The sequence below is a fragment of the Miscanthus floridulus genome, chromosome 2 (assembly GCF_019320115.1).
Source record: "Miscanthus floridulus cultivar M001 chromosome 2, ASM1932011v1, whole genome shotgun sequence".
In the NCBI taxonomy this organism is placed as follows: domain Eukaryota; kingdom Viridiplantae; phylum Streptophyta; class Magnoliopsida; order Poales; family Poaceae; genus Miscanthus; species Miscanthus floridulus.
Genome location: NC_089581.1, coordinates 21,724,276 through 21,746,230, shown reverse-complemented (window position 1 = coordinate 21,746,230; position 21,955 = coordinate 21,724,276). Strand labels below are relative to the sequence as shown.

Below are 21,955 nucleotides of genomic sequence, written 5' to 3'. Positions count from 1 at the left end.
CATTCCTATTATGATATGTATTGATGCAAATGCATAGATGTAAATAATCAACGACAGCCAAAATTCTTAGAAATCCAATCACGCTTCCAAAAGTACCATTTCTCCAACCACTCTCGATGACTCCACGATCCATCGACATCCCTCCATCGGCGTCGAACTCGCGGTACTCGGCAAACAGACACAAATAAATATTCACATAAATTCAACTGCGTTCCAAAAATTATGAAACTTTATGGATAGATAGGGTTCGATTTTAGATGAATTTAAGAAGAAGAATCGATGGAATCGGATTTGGCATTTGGTTGTGCGAGGTGGCCACAATTTAATCACACAGAAAAAGACTAATGCGTGATTAGGGAATATTCTTTGGTCTTCACGTGGGTGTTGGCATGGTTCTTTTGCATGTGCTGTTGCTTAGGGCCCATGCGTCATATACACATGCATGGGATGGGAGAGAGAGAAAGCTACGAGTGTTCTTCTTGCCTCATGCGTGAACGCCATGGCCGAGCTTGTGGGGCTTGTGGGCAACTCAGGTTGGAAGGAGAGGTGCAAGGAGAAGGTCACGGGAAAGAGAGGAGAGCGAGGGGATGCTCATGAGTTGCTCAGCTCGCCCGACGAGTAAAGGTCAACTCCGACCCGCGTGTAGCTTGCGGACAGAACAGGGAAGGCGAGAGATTGAGCAGAGAGCTGGAGCTATGGAGAGCGGAGGCCCAGCTGCTGGACTGTGCGGGCTCGCATTTTATAGGCCGCGAAGAGAAGCTGGCAAGCTTGTCCGCCTACCATCGTGCGCGTTATGGACTGGAGCCAAAAACTGAGCCCGGAGCACAAAAGAAGCTGTAGGTACAGTGTTTTCCACGGCTATAGTGATTCCACGCTGCTACAGTTATTCCACACCGCTACAGTGATTCTACGCGCTACAGTGTTTCTCACGCTACAGTATACCTGCACGCTACGGTACCCGCCGTGTAAGACGGTGCAAGTGAACCGTGTTTTGATTTCAGGCGATGGACTTGATTAGTCTTTCGACGTGTCAACTGGACTAGTTGATTTATGATAGACTTGGACTCGAGTGTGTCCTTGTCGTGCCAACGGGGCTGATCAGCAATAAAGAGTGTATGCGTGCTAATTAAATTAAGAAGGAAGAAGGAGAAGATTATTCGTAGATTAGCTCAAGATGAACAAGCAAGGAGACGCGTGCGGGCTCGGTTACTTTTTAAACACGACGGCAGGACGGCCAGGCCCAACGTGGCCGGCAGGGCATGCCGGTTGGCATGGACAAGACCGCGGCCGCAGAGACAAGCAAGGCAGGCAATCAGAGAAATAGAGACAAGCAGTGAGGGAGGAAAAACAAGGAGCAGCTCGGCAAATGTAGACAAAAGTAATCAAGTCAAAGAGAAACAAAGCAAAAGCCAGAGAGCATGGATGCGGATGGATGAGGAGACTTTGCAATGCAGCGAATTGCAGGGCCACAATGAGAATGAGACAGTAATCAAAAGTAATGCCAGGCGAGTATGGTGCACGCTGAAAAAAATAAACAAAGCTGCTGCGCTCTCTTTCTCGTCAGTTCGTGCTTAACAAAATAAACTCGTGAGTTTATATATATGTATCGTTCTATTTATTAATGGATTTTATTTTATTTATAAAAGTTGATTTTCATGCTTAATCTAACCGAACAAAACATTCTCTAAAATCGTCGTCGGACATTCCTGAATATTTCTACGCACTGCGTAATTTATCTTGAGCGTTTATTTGAGTCCACGAAACTAAGTCACACGGGATTCACTTATCGCAGCAAGTACGTTTTAAATTAAAAACCCGAGAAACTCGTTTCGGAAATTTTTCTTAGGCCTAAATCGTGGTGCTAAACGAGATCGTAACACCAGGGGTGTTACATGCCCGGAGCGATTATCGAACCCATTGGTGGGCCAACCTTTGAACTCCTAAGCCTAGACGGGTCGTAGGAGTGTTTTGAGCTCCGTATCCCTCTTACCTATGATGGGTCATGGCCCGTTCGGGGAGGCAAAATGTATGGCGCATTTTCTGAGGGGACAACCATTGGTTGTGTGCGCACGCCCCATGATAAGACGTGGTGATAGGTCATAGTAGGCGTGGAAATCTAGGTGGGCTATTGGTTTCCTCATACCCGTTGCCCCTATAAAACCAAAGGGTTAGCCCTTCGTGTTTCATATGCATGCCTGCATCCTTACCTCCGTAGCCATGCCACCACCGCCAATGCTTAGGTTTCCTGCCTCCGCATCACCACCGCCATTGAGCTGACATCCATCCGCCCCACCTCCAATAGATCCGTGGTGCCGTTCCAACATCATCTTTGAGCGCCCATCCATTGTGGTCTTCTCCACGCATGGACCTCGGCCGAGGAGTGGTTGCGGCCCAGCAATGAGGATTCACCGTCGCCACCTGACGGTTACGTGGTGTCGTTCGCCCACTTCCATGAGCGTGGGCTCACAACCCTCACCCATAAATTCCTCCGGGGGCTGCTGCACTTCTACAAGATTGAGCTACAGCATCTCAATCCCAATAGGATCTAGCACATAGCAGCGTTCGTCGTGCTGTGTGAAGGATTCCTAGGGATCAGCCCCCACTTTGACTTGTGGAGGTATTTCTTCACCGTCAACCTCTAGAAGAAGAGGGAGAAGGGCGGTAGGCAGGAGCTGCACATGCCGATGGGGTGCGTCGGCATCCAACTTCAGAACAATTGGGTCGGTGAGTACCCATCCATGTGGCTCTCAACATCCAACAAGGGGTGGCACTCGTAGTGGTTCTACCTTAAGAATGACACCGCCGCCCCTCTGTCGAAGTTCACTGGGCACCTGATCGAAGAGGCCCTAGAGCAGTGGAGGAAGTAGGGCGTCCCGAAGAAGGACAAGAAGAAGATCCAAGACCACATCACTGCCATCCACATCCTAAAGAAGAATGGCCTAAAAGGGTCGGGCGTCATCAAGGCTTACCACATGAGGAGGGTGGCACCATCGATGAGATGCATGCTCGCGCTATATGCGATGGCGCCCGAGGTGTCGTTTGACGGAACAACGCTCATCGAGGGAATGCTCCCCAACTCTGAGATCATGCAACACATCAAGGAGGTGATGGAGCCATTGCGGGATGACATAGGTGCCACCCTTGACTTCGTCTACCTAGTGCCAGGGCATCCTCTGATGTGGCCGAAGCCAGGCTATGTTGTCTTCGTAAGTTTCCCTTTCTCTTGCCGTCTCTTCAATTGATTTCCTAACCCCGTGAGACTAACTTTGAGAGGGGTGGGACCAGTCGAGGGATCTCATCCTCATGGATCACCTGGTGCCGCTACCTAGGGATTCAGCTATAACACCCCAGGTGTTTGCCACCAGTTAAGCAATGGGTTTGAGCTAAAACATGGTATATTAAGTGATGATGAAGATGTCAAGGTCAAACCTATAGAAACGAGCCCCAACCTAAACTTGGAGATTGCACCTTTGCTCGCCTATAGACCCCTTTTCAAGATATATGCTTGGGTGGTGTGATTGGGATATCTTCATGTGTCTCACATCAATACCCATCTATATTGGTCCACGGAAAAGTTTCGTGAAGTTTGGAATCAAGAAGTCACATGAAATGACGAGTTATGTCCTTGCTTGAATTATTTTATAAAGTGAATGGAATTCTCGATCGTCAACCAAATCTTGCAACCATGCCCAAATGACTCTAGATGAACTCTACAACGAAAGTCATGAAAGGTTCATGTTGGGCAAATGCCGAGAAAATGCTCCAATGGATCAAAAAGGATAATTTAAGCTTCATCGTGATCCTACTTTGGTCAAAGAAGAACAACAGGATCTATACCAGTTTTGAGGTTGGACATTAAATGAAAGTAGTAGTCCATATCATGTAGAACAAACTTTGTTTTTGGACGAAGAGCTAGATCATCTTGGAAGTAAGTCAAATCGAGGTCACAAGATCGAATTTGCTGCTGATTTCAGGACTTAGAAATATTCTAAGTCTAGAAATTCATCGACATCGACATTGACATCTCGCGTTCTCCAAATTTCGTTAAGCAACTTGACTTGACCCCAAAATGGAAGTTGGAGCTAAGTTCATGGAGAAGAGCATGTAAAAAGATGGAACCAGTTTGACCTCGTTTTCACCATCAATTTGAACGTTTGCTTGTCGCTGTCAATATGCTGACACTAGCAGTTTGTGGCTTAATTACCCGCTGTTGAAGAGCTCTAATGACCTTCGTATCTAAATAGAAAATGTAGAGCAGTTCGCGGGCTTCAAACTTTGTTTTGGGCCCGAGGTCTAAATCGGCCCATATCTGGCCCAATCCGGCGCCCACCTTGCCCACACCGACGCCCGCCACGTGCTCGGGGAAATGCCCGAACGGCGACGCGTGTTGTGAACGTGGCCGCCATGCGCTCCCGCCGCTGCCGCGTGTCCCACCTCCGGCCACGCGCCCTGCGCCCTGCTGCCGATGAGGAGGGGCACCAGCACGCCCTCTCCATCCCCCTCTCCACTCCCTGCTCGCTCCCTCTCGCGCTCTCCTCGCTCCCGTGCAGCCGTCCGCCATGGCCGGTGACACTCAAGCTCGCTGCCGCCGCGTTTCCTTGCCCACGACCTCCCTACACCCAAATGGACCGCAGGACCACCTTCCTCTCACCACGCCGCGCCTCTGGACCTCCTTTGCCGGCGCCTTTGGCCACTGTTGCTCTCCGTCGACGGAGCAGCCATGACCAGCGCCGCCTCAGCGCGTGGCCGGGCCGCCTTGGACCGTCTCCGACCGGGATGTGTAGCTCGGTGGGTGCGCATGACTCCCCTGGCCATTCCACGCCACTCCACCGCCGCCGACGAGCAGCCTCCGGCCGCAACAGCAAGCTCCGACGACCTCCCCTGCTCTGATTCGCGTGAGGGGCTGCGTGCAACAATTAGAAGAAAGGGGAGGGCCTAAGTGCATAACCACTGACTCATATGAATAGTGCCGTAAGGACTGGTTTGTAATTATTTTGCAGGAATTTTTGGAAATTCATAGTAAATCGTAGAAAATTCGTAAAATAGTAAATGAGGACTTTTTGGAATCCTTGTGAAATTGTCTATGCAGTGTATCTATAATATGGCATGTTTTAGTTTAAATATTTTGCGGTAAAAATAGATTTGTGCAGTAAGGTTGTAATGCTAGTTGAATTTGTTATTTTTCATAACTGTAGATCTAGGGCTCCAAATGAAGTGAAATTTTTGTGACATGCTACTCATGTGATAGTTGATATCTGGTAAAAATTTCATGAGTATTGGGTGAAGTATGAGTGAGTTATTGGTTTATCTCGCTCTTACATGAATTCTTGCTTTAGCAACTTGTTCTTTTCATAGAGGTTGCTATACATATTCAAATTGAGTAAAATTTGTACATTAGACTATTGAGAGTATATGTGAGCCACTGTAATATTTGTAGAAGTTATTGTGCACTTTTGGTATATGTTCATTAAGTCACCTTGTTATCTAAAATAAATTAAGAAATGCATTAAAAGAATTTATTTGGTCATGGACACTAGGTTTTCTGGTGTTCTTTAGTCATGTGTGAAATGTTGGTAAAGTTGGTTTTGCCCAATTATGTATTTGCAACATAAGTTAATAATTATTTTCTTGCCGATGTGGTTTATGGATAGATCTGGGAACTTAGTAAAGTTCTTCATGATAATGTGCTTTGTTGTGAAACTTGTTTATACAAAAGTTGTAGATAATTCATGTATCTAGCTTCTATTAAAATTTGGTGTCATTTGGCCAAGTAGTTTAAGAGTTACAGCTGTTTAAAGTTGGGTTTCAGAAATGGCTGCTTTCTGTCAATTGTGGACCAGTTTCTGTAAATGGATATATTTGACTTAGTTAACTTGAGAATCATGCTAATATGATTAAAGATGAATTGTAGAAAATTCCATAAGATTTCCAGATTATCTTGTTGCATGTCTTTTGGATTAGTACAACTCCTGCTATGAGTAAAATTAGCTGCTGCTGTTTGCAGCCTTGACTCTATGATTGCCGTGAATAACTGGTTTGTCTTGAATGCTTATGTGATGCATCTTGTGTTACCATTCATCACATTCATACACTTGCATATTGCATCTCATCTAGGCATGCTAGATGCACCACGTGAAGGATGAGATGTTGGAGCCAAACCCGAAGACAGTGTTTAATGGATCTATCCCGAAGATGGAAGGACTAAGCGAATGCTAGGACCTGAGATATCACCAGGACGGTGCAAGCTAACTGAACTGACTTGTGTCGGATCCCAGGCAAGCCCCGGAGCATTCTAAGTCTCCTACTTTATAAAAGCAATTCTTTCTATATATGAGTTATATATATATTGTTGCATTAAGTTGTAGGAGTTGATTGAAACCGTTGATGCATTTATTACTATCCTTGCCTACCTTATTACCTTATTACCCTGTTAGGTCGGGATCGAATGACTGCTTAGCCTTGCTTAGACTGGTAGCGATCGGTGATATCCGGTCACCTACATTTATAGGTGGTTACTGGAAGAATTTAGCTATGGAAAGAATGATATCCTGGAATTAACCATGTGTGATGGATAATTGGAGACCGGACGAAAAAGTTGGAGGCAACCAGACAGGGTTCTAGGGTGCTGTTAGTTTCCGTCTGTGTCGATTAAGGACCGTCCGTTGTTGGGCCTCAAGTCATGTTGAACGCATGCCTTACATTTAGCTGGCCGGATAAAGTACCTTCCGACCGCGAAGCTGGGAGATTATTCGGGCCGAGTAGATTGCCCGCAGTGCACTATGCCGGAGCAGGTGTGGTAGGACACGGGGGCGAGATGATAAGACCAAAGTGCAGTCGGTCGGCCCCCGGGTACATGTGGTTCCTGGCAAACTCGAGATTCCTGGATAGTTGACTCGGTGATCAATATCTCACTTTAGCGGGTGAGTGAGGTTTGTGTAAGGAATAAATCACCAGCTGGTTAGGAATCGATTCGAATCGCCATCGCTCCTGGATAGTGAGCACTTGACTTGAGTTACGGCATCGTAGTAATTATTATGGAACAATGATGGTTATCTGGATGGTATGGGATATGCTAAATCTAAATTGGTAACTGGATGTTATTGGTTAATCAAGTGATTGCTGTAGTACAGGCGCTTACCTAGATGGATAGGTCATAATAAAGATGATGCAAAGTACTTAAAATGGTTTCTTCATGATAGCTTATGCTTTTCGCAAACAAGTCAGCTAGCCCACTAAAGAAAGCCATGCATAATCCTTGGTGTCGCTTTATTTTGGTTTAAGACGAGTAAGTCTGGCTGAGTACATTCGAGTACTCAGGGTTTATCCCACCTTGTTGCAGGTGATGTTCTCGACCTGTTGATGATGGTGGCTAACCACCGGTGGGCTCGGTGATTCTATACTTACTTCTCATCTATATGCTTTTGTCGGATGATGTCGCTTATGCTAGCAATATATTTGGAACTTATATTAATGTAATCATTTGAAAGCTATGTTGTTTTCACTAAGTGGTTTTGAAACCCAAACTTGTACTATTATTTGTTAACCCCTTTGTAATATTATTTCCACTGCAACCCGATGTATGTGATGTGTATTTGCTTAATCACGCGATCTTGGTTGTGATGTTGATTTACCGAGGTCTTTCGAGACACTCGGCGGACTACCGGGTTTATATGAGTGAAAGTATGGGTGTGTCAACGTGTTAGCGGGGACAACCATACTTGATCTTGTATAAATTGGGCAGTTCTATCACATCAGCCATGAGGGCAGTGAATCGTGCCGAGGGCGAGCGACTGAGGAAGGCGAAGGAGGACAAGAAGAAGAAGAAGAAGAAGCGGAAGCTACGGGCGTGGGAATGAGGGGAGGACACTAACAACGATGATGACGATGACAATGGTGACAACGATGAGGTGATGGAGAAAGAAGAAATGGTAGCCAACGATATCGAGTGGGACAACCTGGAGAACAAGGATGCGCTGACAGGCATTGGTTTGTCCTAGTAGGCATCGGGCTCTTCCCATTCCATGGAGGGGAGGGTACATCTAGGGAGCCAGCGGAGGCAGGTCAAAACGTTGGCCTACCTCAGGAGCCAACAAAGGTGAGTGGCTCTACCATTGTGCCCGAGGTGCCAGTGGAGGTGGGCAGCTCCGCCGTCGCGCCCCAAGAGCTAAGGGGGGAGGGGCGTTCCGCCAATGTGCCCTAGGAGCTGCTAGGGGCAAGCCCCTCTGCCTAAGTAGGGGTGGGCTCAAAATGGCCTCATTTCGATGAATTAGAGCAAGGGTCAGGGGGTTCATCCCCCAAACACATCTGCCACCTGATGACACTAAGGTGAGTTATCAATTCCTCTAATTTTTCTGTTTTAGTCGAATTTCATCATGACTTATGTTTTTTTGTCCCTTACAGCGTCGGTAGGTAGCAGAATCCTTTGGCGCTGGCACCGAACAAGAGCATCACCCTCTAATCAGGGCGGCGGTCATCGGCTGGTGTCGTGCCTATTTCAAGCAGGAGTGGCGCTAGTGTGACCATGTCGCTGGTCGGTCAGGCGACGCCCATGGTGGCGCCTATGCCCTCGGTGGGATGAGCGGACATAGGCATTCAAGGGGCACCTTCAGAGGTTGCGGAGCAGCCGATGATGGCCGTGATACTGCTGCCACCGGTGGGGCGGATGAGGCTACTGACCGTGCTCATGGCACCGACCGTGGTGGGCATGACATAGCCAGTCGTGACCCCATCGGCATAGGTGGAGGTGACGGCAGCCATGATAGATGGGTCATAGCTAGGCACAACCGCACATCGCCTGAGGTATCGGCATGACCCATGCCATCGGCGGCTAAGCGATGGTGCTTGGCGCGGGTCGGATGGAGGGGGACACGGCCGAGGGGTCCCTAGGAGTCATGGTGATGGGAGAAAGGTTCACGTCCACACCACTGACCCCTTCCATCACCAGAGGGGGTGTCCCGGTGGGGACATCACAGCGAGAGGGGTCATCCCTGGCCCTGACATCAGTGAGCAGCGGCTCACCCACACGGGGCATGCCCCTGCTCTAGTGGATGGATCTATAGGATTTGGCATCAATGCTTTTTACCCTTGACGATGCCGCAGAGAGCATGGAGCGAGAGAGCCCCGACGTAGGGATTACGTCGGTGCTCGAGGCCCTGGACCACGCTACGAGCGCATTGCGCGACATTGTTGTTCCCTCTGGCTAGGTATTGCTTGGTCCTACTTCTTGCCCTTTTCTTCCTCTATACACTCATCTCTAGAGGAAGTTGTAACTTGTAAGCGACATTTCTTTTTCATTCAATAATCTTATATGGCCCTACATATCTAGGCGCAAGCTTTCTTTTTACTCCAAACCTCTGTACTCCTTTCATGGGTGACACTTTAAAGTATACATAGTCTCCCATTTCAAAAGTTAGTGGTCTTCTTCTTTTATCAGCATAACTCTTTTGTCTTGATTGGGCTATTTTCATATGCTATTGGATAATGCGTACCCGCTCTTCAGCTTCAGTGACAAAGTCAATGCCAAAGTATCTTCTTTCGCCGGGCTCAATCCAATTCAAAGGAGTTCTACATTTCTGACCATACAAGGCTTCAAAAGGAGCCATCTTGATGCTCGCTTGATAACTATTGTTGTAGGAGAACTCAGCTAAAGGTAGCCATTTCTCCCATGAACCCTTGGAAGATATAACATAGGCTCTCAACATATCTTCTAAGATTTGGTTTACTCACTTGGTCTGTCCAGAAGTTTGTGGATGGTATGCTGAACTTCTTATTAGTTTAGTCCCCAAAGCTTAGTGTAAGTTTTCCCAGAAACAAGCTATAAACTATGGTCCCCGATCTAAGATTATGGTCCTAGGTACTCCATGTAGCCTCATTATCTGAGAAACATACAGCTCAGTGTACTTCCCCACGTGATACCTTGTGTTCACCAGTATAAAATGTGCTGACTTGGTGAGACGATCTACAATGACCCATATGGAATCATGACCTTGCTGTGTCATCGGAAGGCCTGTAATAAAATCCATACTTATTTCCTCCAATTTCCAACCTAGAATAGGCAAAGGCTGAAGTAATCTAGCAGATTTCAAATGAACGACCTTTACTCTACTACAATTATCATATCTAGCGACATAGGCGGCGTTCTCTTTCTTCATCTGGGTCCACCAAAAATGGGTTTTCAAATCTTGAAACATTTTGCTACTACCTGGATGGATAAACAACTTGGATGAATGAGCTTCATCTAAAATTTGATTTCTAAGCTCGTGGTCTTTCAGTACCACAAGTCGGTCCTCAAACCATAGCACACCTCTTTCATCTAACCTGAATTGCTTAGTTTCTTATTCTTTCATCTTTCTCTTGATGTGAAATACACCTACATCTGTCTTCTGTAGTTCTATGATTTTGCTCTCAAGTGAGCAACTGATAGTGATATTGTGTAGCACAATAGGATGTAACAAATTAAATCCATCTTCCAACAACACTTCCAAAGTGTTGCAATGAGATTTCAGACTAAGTGCATCTGCTACAACATTGGCTTTTCCTGGATGGTAGTGCACTTCCAAATTGTAGTCCTTGATCAGCTCTAACCATCTTCGCTGCCTCATGTTCAGCTTAGGTTGAGTGAAGATATATTTGAGACTTTTGTGGTCAGTATATATGTGACATACATTTCCCAACAAGTAGTGTATCCATATCTTCAACGCATGAACAACTGCTGCAAGCTCTAAATCATGTGTAGGGTAATTGACTTCATGCTTTCTCAACTGTCGACAAGCATAGACAATAACTCTTCCTTCTTGCATGAGCACACACCCCAAACCTATACCCAATGCATTATAGAACACATCGAAAGGCTTTTCAATGTCTGGTTGTGCTAGCATAGGAGCTATGGTTAATAAGGTCCTTAGAGTGTGAAAAGCTACTTCACACTCTGGCATCCATCTGAACTTTTCATCTTTATAAAGTAGTCTGGTCATGGGCTTAGCTATCTTGGAGAAATCAGGAAAGAAACAGCGATAGTAGCCTGCTAACCCCACAAAACTCTAAACTTCATGAACCGAAGTCGGGGCCTTCTAATCCATGACCTCTTGTACTTTAGATGGGTCTACAGATATTCCATCTCTAGATAAGATGTGATCCAAGAAAGATACTTTGCTCAACCAAAATTCATACTTGCTAAACTTGGCATATAACTTATGTTCCCTCAATCTAGACAAAACAATTCTTAGATGATCTGCCTCATTCTTCGAATAAATCAAAATATCATCAATAAACACAACCATAAACTTGTCGAGCTCGGGCATGAATACCGAATTCATTAAGTACATGAAGTTGGCAGGAGCATTCGTCAGTCCAAAAGACATGACCAAATACTCGTATAAGCCATACCTAGTGGAGAAAGCTATTTTAGGTATATCCTTAGGCCTGATCTTTATCTGATGATAGCCTGACCTCAAGTCAATCTTAGAAAATACCTTTGCTTTTGCTAACTGATCAAACAAGATATCGATACGAGGCAAAGGATACTTGTTCTTAATAGTCACAGCATTAAGTGGCCTATAATCCACACACATTCTTAAAGACTTATCCTTCTTCTTTACAAACAAAGCTGGACATCCCCATGGAGATGAACTAGGTTGAATGAGACCTTTGTCCAATAGTTCTTGTAATTGAATTTTAAGTTTAGCTAACTCATTTGGTGGCATCCTATAGGGTCTTCTTGAGATAGGTGCCATACCTGACACTAACTCAATCTTAAATTCCACATCCCTATCAGGCGATAAACCTAGTAACTCATCTAGAAATATATTAGGAAATTCACAAACCACTAGAATATCACAAAGGGTAGTGGCTTGGATAGCACAAGACAAGTTTTGGAGATCAAAACTTTGGGGAAGTGGTACTAGAAAAGCATTACCTCCCTTTGGTTCTCTCAACATAATTGTCTGAGTGGAGGTGTCAATGAGAACACCATGGTCACTCATCCAACTCATGCCTAAGATCACATCTATGGCTAATCTAGGCAATACTATTAGATCCATCATATACTCCCTCTCTTGGATAAAGATGAGCACATCTCTGACTATCTTATTTGTAGAGATAGTAGCCCTAGCCGAACTTATATAATAACCACCCTTGTTTACCTCAATTACTTTCTGATCATACTTAGATGCAAATGCTTGGCTCATAAATGAATGAGAAGCTCCAGAATCAAATAAAACAATGGTAGGATATTTGTTAACAAGAAACATACCAGCTGTGACAACCTCTCCTGCAGGAACTTCTTCAATAACGGTGTAATGCACGTTTCCAGGATGAGCTTTAGGATTTGTCTGCCTCTGATTTCCCTGATTTTGATTGCTATTCTTCTTAGGATGGGGACACTCTTTGGACCAATGGCCCAACTGATTACAGTTGAAGCATGGCTGATTGCTCTTGGGTCCTACTGAGCTTCCTTGCCCTCCATTTCCCTTGGGTAGGTCAATGGTGAATGCCTTATGAAACACCTTCTGAGGTCGGTTGGCCTGGGCTTTTGGTAAAGGAGGCCTGAACTTGGGCGCTGGCGGTAAAAACTATGGCCTAGCCACCACTGGAGCTCTAGACTGGGAAGACCCCGAGGCGCCTACCTCAGCTGCTCTCTTGCAGTCTTTTGCTGCCGCATGTAGAGTGTTCTGGTTCTCTTGAGTCAAGGCATCACTGAAGAACTCATTGTATGTGGTGCACCTCGAGTTGGCCATAGTTTTCATTAGCTTAGTGCTAAGACCTCTCTTGAAGCTTTCAATCTTCTTTTCTTCTATATCGACGAACCCTAGGGCATAACGGGATAAATTGTTGAATGCATGCATGTACTCCATAAGGGTCTTGGTCCCTTGTGTGAGTGTAACACCCTAGCCCAGGAAGACGGCTCAGATCCACTCTACACGTTGAATGGACCACACCTGTTAATTAACTCCCTTGCACTTTCGTCCTTGCTTCGCACAAAAGGTTCGAACCAGAATTTATTCCCTCCTAGGCTCAGGCTTTTAAGCTGGTTCAGCACCTCCTCTAGTTACGATGTGGGACTAAAGTCCCGTAGATACAGTACCTTTTGTTGCTACAGTACCATCATCCCCCGAGCTACAGTAGCTCGGCCGTTTGGCCCAACCCACCTTGGCCCATTTAGCGGGGTCTCATAGTGAGTCGCTTGAACTCGGCTGCTTTCATGCGCATTAGCCCTGGGGGAATGTGATGTCCCCTAAAGGCTAACTTAAATTGCTCCCATGCGACCTATGCGTTGGTAGGTAAAGAGGACAGGAAATGGGTCCACCATATCCCGACCGGTCCCTACAGCTAATGGGACGCATATTCTACCTTTTGATGCTCCGTAACCCTCAATAGATGGAACTTTTGCTCAATTATGTTAAGCCATTCATCTGCCTAAAGTGGTTCTTCGGCCACCTTGAAGATAGAAGGCTTGGTGTCCAGGAAATCCTTGAAAGAGCTATATTGATTCGGCTCAGGCCCCTGTTGTTGCTGACGGGCATGAGCAATATTCTATGCAATGAGGCACCACTACTAAATTTTGACCCTATTGCATCACGTCCCCTTGCATCAAACAAAAATCTGATGCAATAGGTGGCTGCTATTGCATCAATTTTTGGAATCTGATACAATATGTGGTCGTTATTACATCGAAAAAGAGTTGGATGCGATAGTAATTCATGTTGATGCAATAGGTATGATCTATCGCATCATTTGGAACACGGGATGCAATAGGTAGAAATTATTGCATCAGACACATTTGGTTGCGTTAGTATTGATTTTTTGATGCAATATGTAGGTGGTATTGCACCGGATTAGAATATGGATGCAATTAGGAAGTACTATTGCAACGGATTTGTGTTTGATGCAACCGGTATTTTTTGAAAGAAAATTGACTAACGTGAAAACACCTTGTGGCTACCTAATAAGTGAATTGTTAATTTTTTAAAAAATGACACGTCTAATAAGTAAATTGTTAATTATTTTTAAAAATTAACTTCTACCTAATAATTGAATTGTTAATTTTAAGGAAAATTTTAAAAAATAACTACTGCAAGGGGCCGCGTAGAGGAGTCGAACTGGTGCCCCTAGGACTGTCCAGGTCATGGACAAACCACTAGGCTAGTTATATGTTGTTGCATGGACTAGTATATTTTTTGTTTTATACTATTATCTAATCATGTTTTGACTGTATATGCATAAGCTAACCCGACCCATAAGCCTTTGAAGGCCCATCAGCCCATGCCGTAAGCCTGCTCTTCCAATCTAGCAAAGGCCGATTCGTTTTCTTGCCGGTGGCAGCACCAACGCTTCCTGGCCGCCCATCTAGTGATCAAGGCAACACGACGCACACGCGGCCATGGACGTACGCCGAGGACGGACCAACGCTCGTGGCCTATGCACACGCGACCACGCACGGATGCCGAGGACCGACGCTCTCGTTGCCCACTCACTGGCTCACCGCCGTGGCACCACGACTAGGCCCGTCTTATTTATCTTTGTGTGTGTTTGTCAGGCGTTCAAATATGTAGCATGTTCTTATTTATCTTTGTGTGTGTTTGTCAGGTGTTCAAATCAATGTCACACCAAGGTAGAAGTTGGATGCGGCTGGATAAGGCATCTACAGAGTGGCAACAAGGATTAACAGATTATCTTGATAGCACCTTTGGAGGCAGCTCTAAAGGAGGAATGGCACCATGTCCATGTTCAGCATGTCGTTCCATGTCATTTAGAAAACGGTCAGATGTTCAGAATCATTTGCTTCAGAAAGGTTTTGATGAAAGCTTCATCCAAGAGCAGGAAAGTATATGTGAAGGTTCAGCTATTGATGATGATGATGTTGATGATAGGGCTGGTACCACAAAATTGTTACATTCTTTGATCAGGGGTACTATACGTGGAGAAATCGATGAGGAACAGCCAAATGAGATGGCAAAGAAGTTCTTTAAATTGCTACAAGAGGCCAAGAAGGAGTTGTTTCCAGGCTGCACAGAAGCTACCCAGGTGTCTTTCATTGTCAAAATGTTTCAGATGAAGTGCATGTTTGGTTGTAGTAATGCTTGCATGGAGTACGTACTTGGGCTGTTCTTACTTATTCTTCCTAAAGGACACTGCCTCCCAGATAGTATGGAGAAGATCAAAAAGGTTGTTAGAGATCTTGGTCTAAATTATGAAAAGATAGATGCATGCTATAATGATTGTGTGTTATTTAGAGAGAAAGAATATGAGGGCCTGGATAATTGCCCAAAATGTGGTGAGACAAGGTGGAAGCAGTCTAAAGAGGTACAGGATGTTGGCAGTAGTTGTGGCTCAAAAAAGCGTGTTCCATGTAAAATCCTACGATACTTCCCACTGATTCCACAGCTACAAAGGATATATATGTCAGAGACTAGAGCATCATATATGCGTTGGCATAAGGAAGAATTGGTGGTTGATGGAAAAATGCGACATCCTGCAGACTCCAAAGCATGGAAACATGTGGATGCAACCTATGAATGGTTTGCAGAGGATCCTCATAATGTCAGGCTTGGTCTGGCATCTGATGGATTCAATCCGTTTGGTATGTTGAATGTGTCGTACAGTTGTTGGCCTGTGATTTTAATTCCTTACAATCTTCCGCCATGGTTGTGTTTGAAATAGTCGTATTGGATGTTATCGATGATGATCCTAGGAGCGAGATCGCCTGGTGTTAGCATTGATGTGTACTTGCAGCCTCTAATTGATGAGCTCAAAGTTCTCTAGGAAGAGGGTGTCAAAGCCTAGGATGCAAAGGAGAGGAAGGATTTTGATTTGCATGCAATTCTACTGTGGACAATCAATGACTTTCTAGCATATGCGATGCTTTCTGGATGGAGTACGAAAGGCAAGTTTGCATGTCCATACTGCCATACGGAAATAGACTACTTATGGTTGAAGCATGGGAAGAAGCACTGCTACATGGGGCATCGTCGCTTTTTGCCTATGGACCACAAGTGGCACAAAAATAAGGTCAGTTTCAACAAGACAGAATATAGGGAGGCTCCACAACCACTGACTGGAGAACAGGTGTTGCAACACTATGATAGTTTTGACCAAGTCACATTCAGCCCAGAATCAAGAAAAAGGAAGCAGTGTGACGAAGAAAAGAGATGGCACAACTGGAGGAAGAAGAGTATTTTCTTCCAGCTTCCGTACTGGAAAAAATTGCTTATTAGGCACAACTTGGATGTGATGCATATCGAGAAAAATATGTGTGAGAGCATATTGGGCACTTTGCTAGACATAGAAGGTAAAAGTAAGGATAATGAGGAAGCTCAGCTTGACATGCAGCATCTCGGGATAAGGATGGATCAACATCTAGAGCATGAGAATGGTAAGTTCACCTTACCACCCGCTTTGTACAAATTAGAGAAAGATGACAAGAAACTTTTATGCAAATTTCTACATGAAGTTAAGTTGCCTGATGGGTACGCGTCCAATATCCGAAGATGTGTGGATGAAAATCGGTGTCAGTCGTCTGGTCTGAAAACTCACGATTATCATATTATATTTTAGAAACTTTTACCATTAGTACTATGCAACATTCTGCCTCAAGAAGTTGTTGTCCCATTGATTGACTTGAGTAGGTTCTTCAGTTCGCTTTGTTCAAAGGAGCTGGATGAAAAGGAGCTTGCTAACATGAGTGCTTCGATTAGGGAGACTCTATGTCGGCTTGAGATGATATTCCCACCTACTTTTTTTTGACATCATGGTACATTTGCCAGTTCATCTAGCTGAAGAGGCTTCACTTGGTGGACCTGTATGCTATAGATGGATGTATCCCGTGGAGAGATATCTGCATACGGTAAAAGGTTATGTGAGGAACAAAGCACATCCTGAAGGCTCAATAGCGGAGGGATATATCACAGAAGAGTGCATGGCATTTTGTTCTTTGTTCTTCAAAGACATGCCAACTCGCCCAGAGCGTCATGAAAGCGCCGTAGCGCCTGAACCACCATCTCAATGATTTTTAGGTACAGTTCTCAAACTTACACTATATATATAACATCTATATATGCATCTTGCAGAATTTAAGGATGACACCCGGCTGAATACTGTTGCAACATATAAAGAATGGTTGAGGAGGGAAGGGCTTCTTAAAGATATATGTAATCTAATTTTGTTTTATCTTGGCATTAGTGGAAGCCTTAATATATACATATATTTCCAACTCCATTGTAACTGTGTACTTTCACTTTTTTGTATGTGCAGATGCATATTTAGATGATGAAACCATTGAAGAAGACGGAAGTGGTGACAATAGCGCAGCACCAATGCAGTTTCTAGCTCATGCTCGTAGGCCAAAGGCCTCTAAGAAAGGTATGCAATGGTTCAAAGTGTTCATACATTACTATAACATAAAAATGCTGATTTATAATGTTAACATACGTTCCATTTTGTAACATCAATTTTACAGTAGGGGTTGGCGACAAGAGAAAGATTGGGTGAGGAACCTTGAAAGGTTTATCGGTCGAAGCTAAGAGATTTAAACTTAGCACTGAGAAACTTAGTATAGATTTCTCATCCACAAAAGGCGGTCCTATAGGAGATAACTATCGCTCGTTGGTTAATGAAATAGTTCGGTTTACAAGAAAAAGGACTCCACTTATTGGAGTTAAAAAGTGGGGAGATGTCAAGCAGATTGTTAAAGATAAAATAGCACGAGATATAATGGTACGTTACAGTCTTGCTCCCGCATATGATAAATTAATTCTTTGTAATATCTTAATTGTTCACAATTTGTTGGTCATCCCCTTTCTACAGGTTAGGTGGAACATTGAAAACAATGATGAAGAGAAGGCTAGGATATGGAAGATTGCAAAGTATCGTTACAAAGGATGGTGAGCTCAATTCAGTGCCACATACAAGGCATACAACAGTTATCATGAAAGAATGAAACATAAGCCAGATGATTTGGACATTGTGGAGTGGCACTACTTGGTGTTGTATTTTGGAAGTGAAAAATTCTAGGTTCCAAGCCTCTAACATATATGTGTTTATTGTCTGTATTTTGTAGTGCAACTAACATATCTGTGTTTATATTAGCGAATGAGCACCACAAACTCTAGCAATTCCCAGCATCGACACACAATACATCTTACAGGATCAAAACCTTTTTCACAAGTTAGTTTTGAGCAGGTAATGATATGGAACCTAATCTTCTTCTTTTATTTTTTACCTAAACAGTAACAATGTTCAATTTTCACATCTTAGAGAAACCTAGAGACTGGTGAAGAGCCAGGTGGTTTGACATTTTGGAGGAGTACACGCACCAAGGAGGGCCGATGGTCTTCTGATGCTGCTAAGGAAATATATGTAAGTGCTACTTTGTTCATTAGTACTTAGTGATGTTGCAATTATATATAACATAATTATTATATTGATGGTTGTACATGCCCTGATTGGGTGATAAAAGGTCATCATCTCCTTGTCCTTGTGTTCGGTTTGGCAATTCTATCTTTATGCTATTTTCAGTTTTCAGCTGTGCCACCTGTTCTTTTTGGTATAGCAAGTTAGGATGAGCCAAATGCTTCCAAACTTTTTCTGTGGTCTCCTAGTAGCATATGCTAGCTGCTGTAATTTTTGTAGAGCATTGTTGAGTGTCAAGTGCGACCGCACGCTGGACCGGACGCATAGTTTCCGCGTCCGGTCAGTGTTGTAGAGTGGTTGTGGTCCATTTTCCGACCGGACGCTGAAGAGAGTTCATGACCGGACGCACCGAGACTTGGAGTCCGATCGCGAACAGAGAGTGACCAGAGAGGGTTTTTGCTGAGCGGACGCGTCCGATGATGAGTGACCTAACGCACATGCGCGTCCGGTCTGCTCAAATGGCTATTTTCTGCTGCTGTACTATTTTAGCTTGTATTGTTGTGACCTGCGCGTCCGGTCATGTGCAACTGCACGTCCGGTCATGTCATCAGCTTGTAGTTTTGTTTAGCTTTTCGAATTCAACGTGTTTCTATCATGGTTACTAATGTTGTCTTCATCCATTTACTTGCCTTGTCATTTCCAACAACCTAATATGTAGACTCATCTCATGTACCTAATATCATACTTATGCTTTATGTAGTTAAGTTATGTTCTTTAAAGTGATTTGAATAGAGATGGGCTACTTGGTAAAACGAGTGTCCAGTGATGTATGTTCTCATAACATGTTTTATTCATTTATCTCCAATGTCATACATATCTCTGAAGTATCCATTTTACCTAATTCTTATTATACTTGAATTGGAACTGCTGTTGCTACTTGCTAAAGTTGAATACACTAATTGTGTTCTTAAATTTAGGAAAGCGCCTTCTCCAAAGTTGCAGAGAGAATTGAGTTGAAAGCTTCTGTGATTTCAAAAGAACAAGAAAGGCACATTCTTCATGAAACCTACAAGGAAACCACTGGATGCAAGAGCAGGAAAGGTCCTGGACATGGATACATGGCAAAGTATCCGACTCGAAGCCAACTTATGAATGAACGAAATGAAGAGCAGGCTCGTGCATCTGGATTAGCAGCAGCAGCCCAACAGAAGAATATTGAGATGCAAGCTGAGGTAGACAAGTTAAAAGAACAGCTTACCGTTCAAGCCGCTGAGAGGGAGAGCGACAAGGAAAAAATTCAGCAGCTGCAATATCAACTGGAGAGTACAAGTAGCAAGATTAGAGAAGAACTAAGGCAAGAGTTTTTTGCACTAATCAAACAACAGAATCAAGCACCGCCTTTGGTACTAATACTACTTCTTAATTGTTACCAATATCATTGTTTTTAGTAAAGCTTGATTGCTAATGTTTCTCCTTATAACTCCAATGCTAGAATGTTGCACCAACCACAACAGCCCCTCAGCCTGCAGAAACAGCCACTCATCCTTCAGAATTCACAACCAATGCTACTGGTATTGAAAATATGGTTAGTGGAAATGAAGGTGCAGATTTAGCACATGTATTATTTTTTTGATGAATGCAAACTGCAATGTAATGGATACCTACATTTAATCTGACATAATGTGTGAATCTTTTTTTTAAATACGAAGGCTGCTGTTAGTGCAAATGAAGTTGCAAATTCAGCACAGGTACTATTTTTTGATAAATGAAAACTGTAATGTAATGAAAAAGGATACCTACATTTAATCTTGAGGTAATGTGTGCATCTTTTTTTTTAAATGAAGGCTGGTACAGAATCGGCGCTGGGCATACATAATGCACCTTCTAATGGGCCTGCTGTTGTTCCCACTCCTAGCCAAGGACCAGAACAAGTGCAAAAGGTAATATACTTCAAAAATATCACCTGTACTTTAACAGATTCTTAGAATTGCTAAGTGGTGATTGCTCCTTCAAATCTTCTTGTTTTTGCAGACTGTAGAAGACAGTGAATTAGTGAGCAATAAGATGAGTATCGAACCTAGTCGCCTCACTCGCAGCAATGCCAATAGATCACTTTTCCTAAATGACAAAGGCAGTAATGAGTCTTTGAAGTTTATTACTTCACATACACTGAGGAATAATGCTGCAAGTAAAAAGCGAGTTTTGAGAAATAAATGAGGAAAGGTATGAACTCAAAATCTTATACATGAATCAGGTGTCATTTTAAGTTGTTGTCCAGATTATTAACATGAACTTTGTTCACTTATACATGAATCATGTGTCCTTGCTGCTGCTGCTGTAAATTTTGCAAAGAAATACATGAAACTTGATAAGTTTTGCAGCGAGAGCACAGAAAAGTTAAACATGTCCTTGCTGCTGCTCCTGCTAGCATTCCAATTTTGATTAGATAGTGAACAGCTTTAACTGATAGTGTCAAGCTGCTGTAGAGTGTTGCTTTCCACGCCGGTGGGATTGGTGAGTTCTAGTAGTGCCATGACCCGGTTGGATTGGTCCCTGTGCCTATGCTGCTACTAGTCTTTGAGGACTTCATTTTAGTGATGCTACTTTGCAATGAACAACTGATGTTTGGCTGGATGGTACTACAATCATTAGGATTTTGCAAGTTACTGATTTTATTCCCTAGATGGTCTTACTGGATTCTAGTGTTATGCTCTTTATGCTCAAACTTGCAGAAAGTGTCCAATGTTAATCAACTCTCCTGTTCTCATGTAAGCATGAGTAAAACCTTGATTAGCATCTACCATGCTGTCTATGTTTGATTCCAACTGTGTGATCAACTGTATATATTACTAATGCATGTCATTTTGACTTTTCTAGGAAGATCAACCTTGAGGGAGTCTTGGCAAGCTGAAATGAATCTAATATTGTGCAACAAGAAAGATATCATGTTGATCTGTGCTAAGAGACATGTATTTTTGTTTATGATTGCCTACTTGTAGCATAAGTTAGTGGTTTGTAATGCAGTTCAACTTTGCAATTACCTATTTGGAAATAGGAAGGCATTTGACTTCCTCACATTGTACAAATTATTGAATGCTTATGATCCAAGTTATTAATATGATTGCCTTTTTGTGCCATTGAATTTTGTAATTTTATGAATTTCTGTGCAATGAATCCGATGCAATAATTGGTTGTCCTCCCAATCTCATGTCGATGCAATAGTTCGTATTGCAGCGAACCAAAATGGTGATGCAATAGAACCTCTTGCATCCAACCTCATGTCGATGTAATAGTTTGTATTGCATCCAACCATGTGTTGATGCAATAGTTCAAATTGCATCAAACATAAAGTCGATGCAATAGTTCGAATTGCATCAAACATAAACTACATGCAATACTTCGTATTGCATCAAACATAAACTTGATGCAATAGTTCATATTGCATCGAACCAAAATGGTGATGCAATAGGTTCTATTGCATCGAACCTAATATCGATGCAATATAGTCTATTGCACCAAACGTTGGCCGTTGCAATAGATGTATTGCATCAACATGATTTGGATGCAACAAGCTATTGCATCTCTCAATTTTGATGCAATAGACAACGGA

General features: G+C 43.5%; 1 pseudogene; it reads left to right on the top strand.

Annotated features, from left to right (window-relative positions):
* Nucleotides 1–3,020: 3,020 nt before the first annotated feature.
* LOC136536200 (uncharacterized) lies at nt 3,021–20,562 on the top strand (annotated as a pseudogene).
* Nucleotides 20,563–21,955: the final 1,393 nt, after the last annotated feature.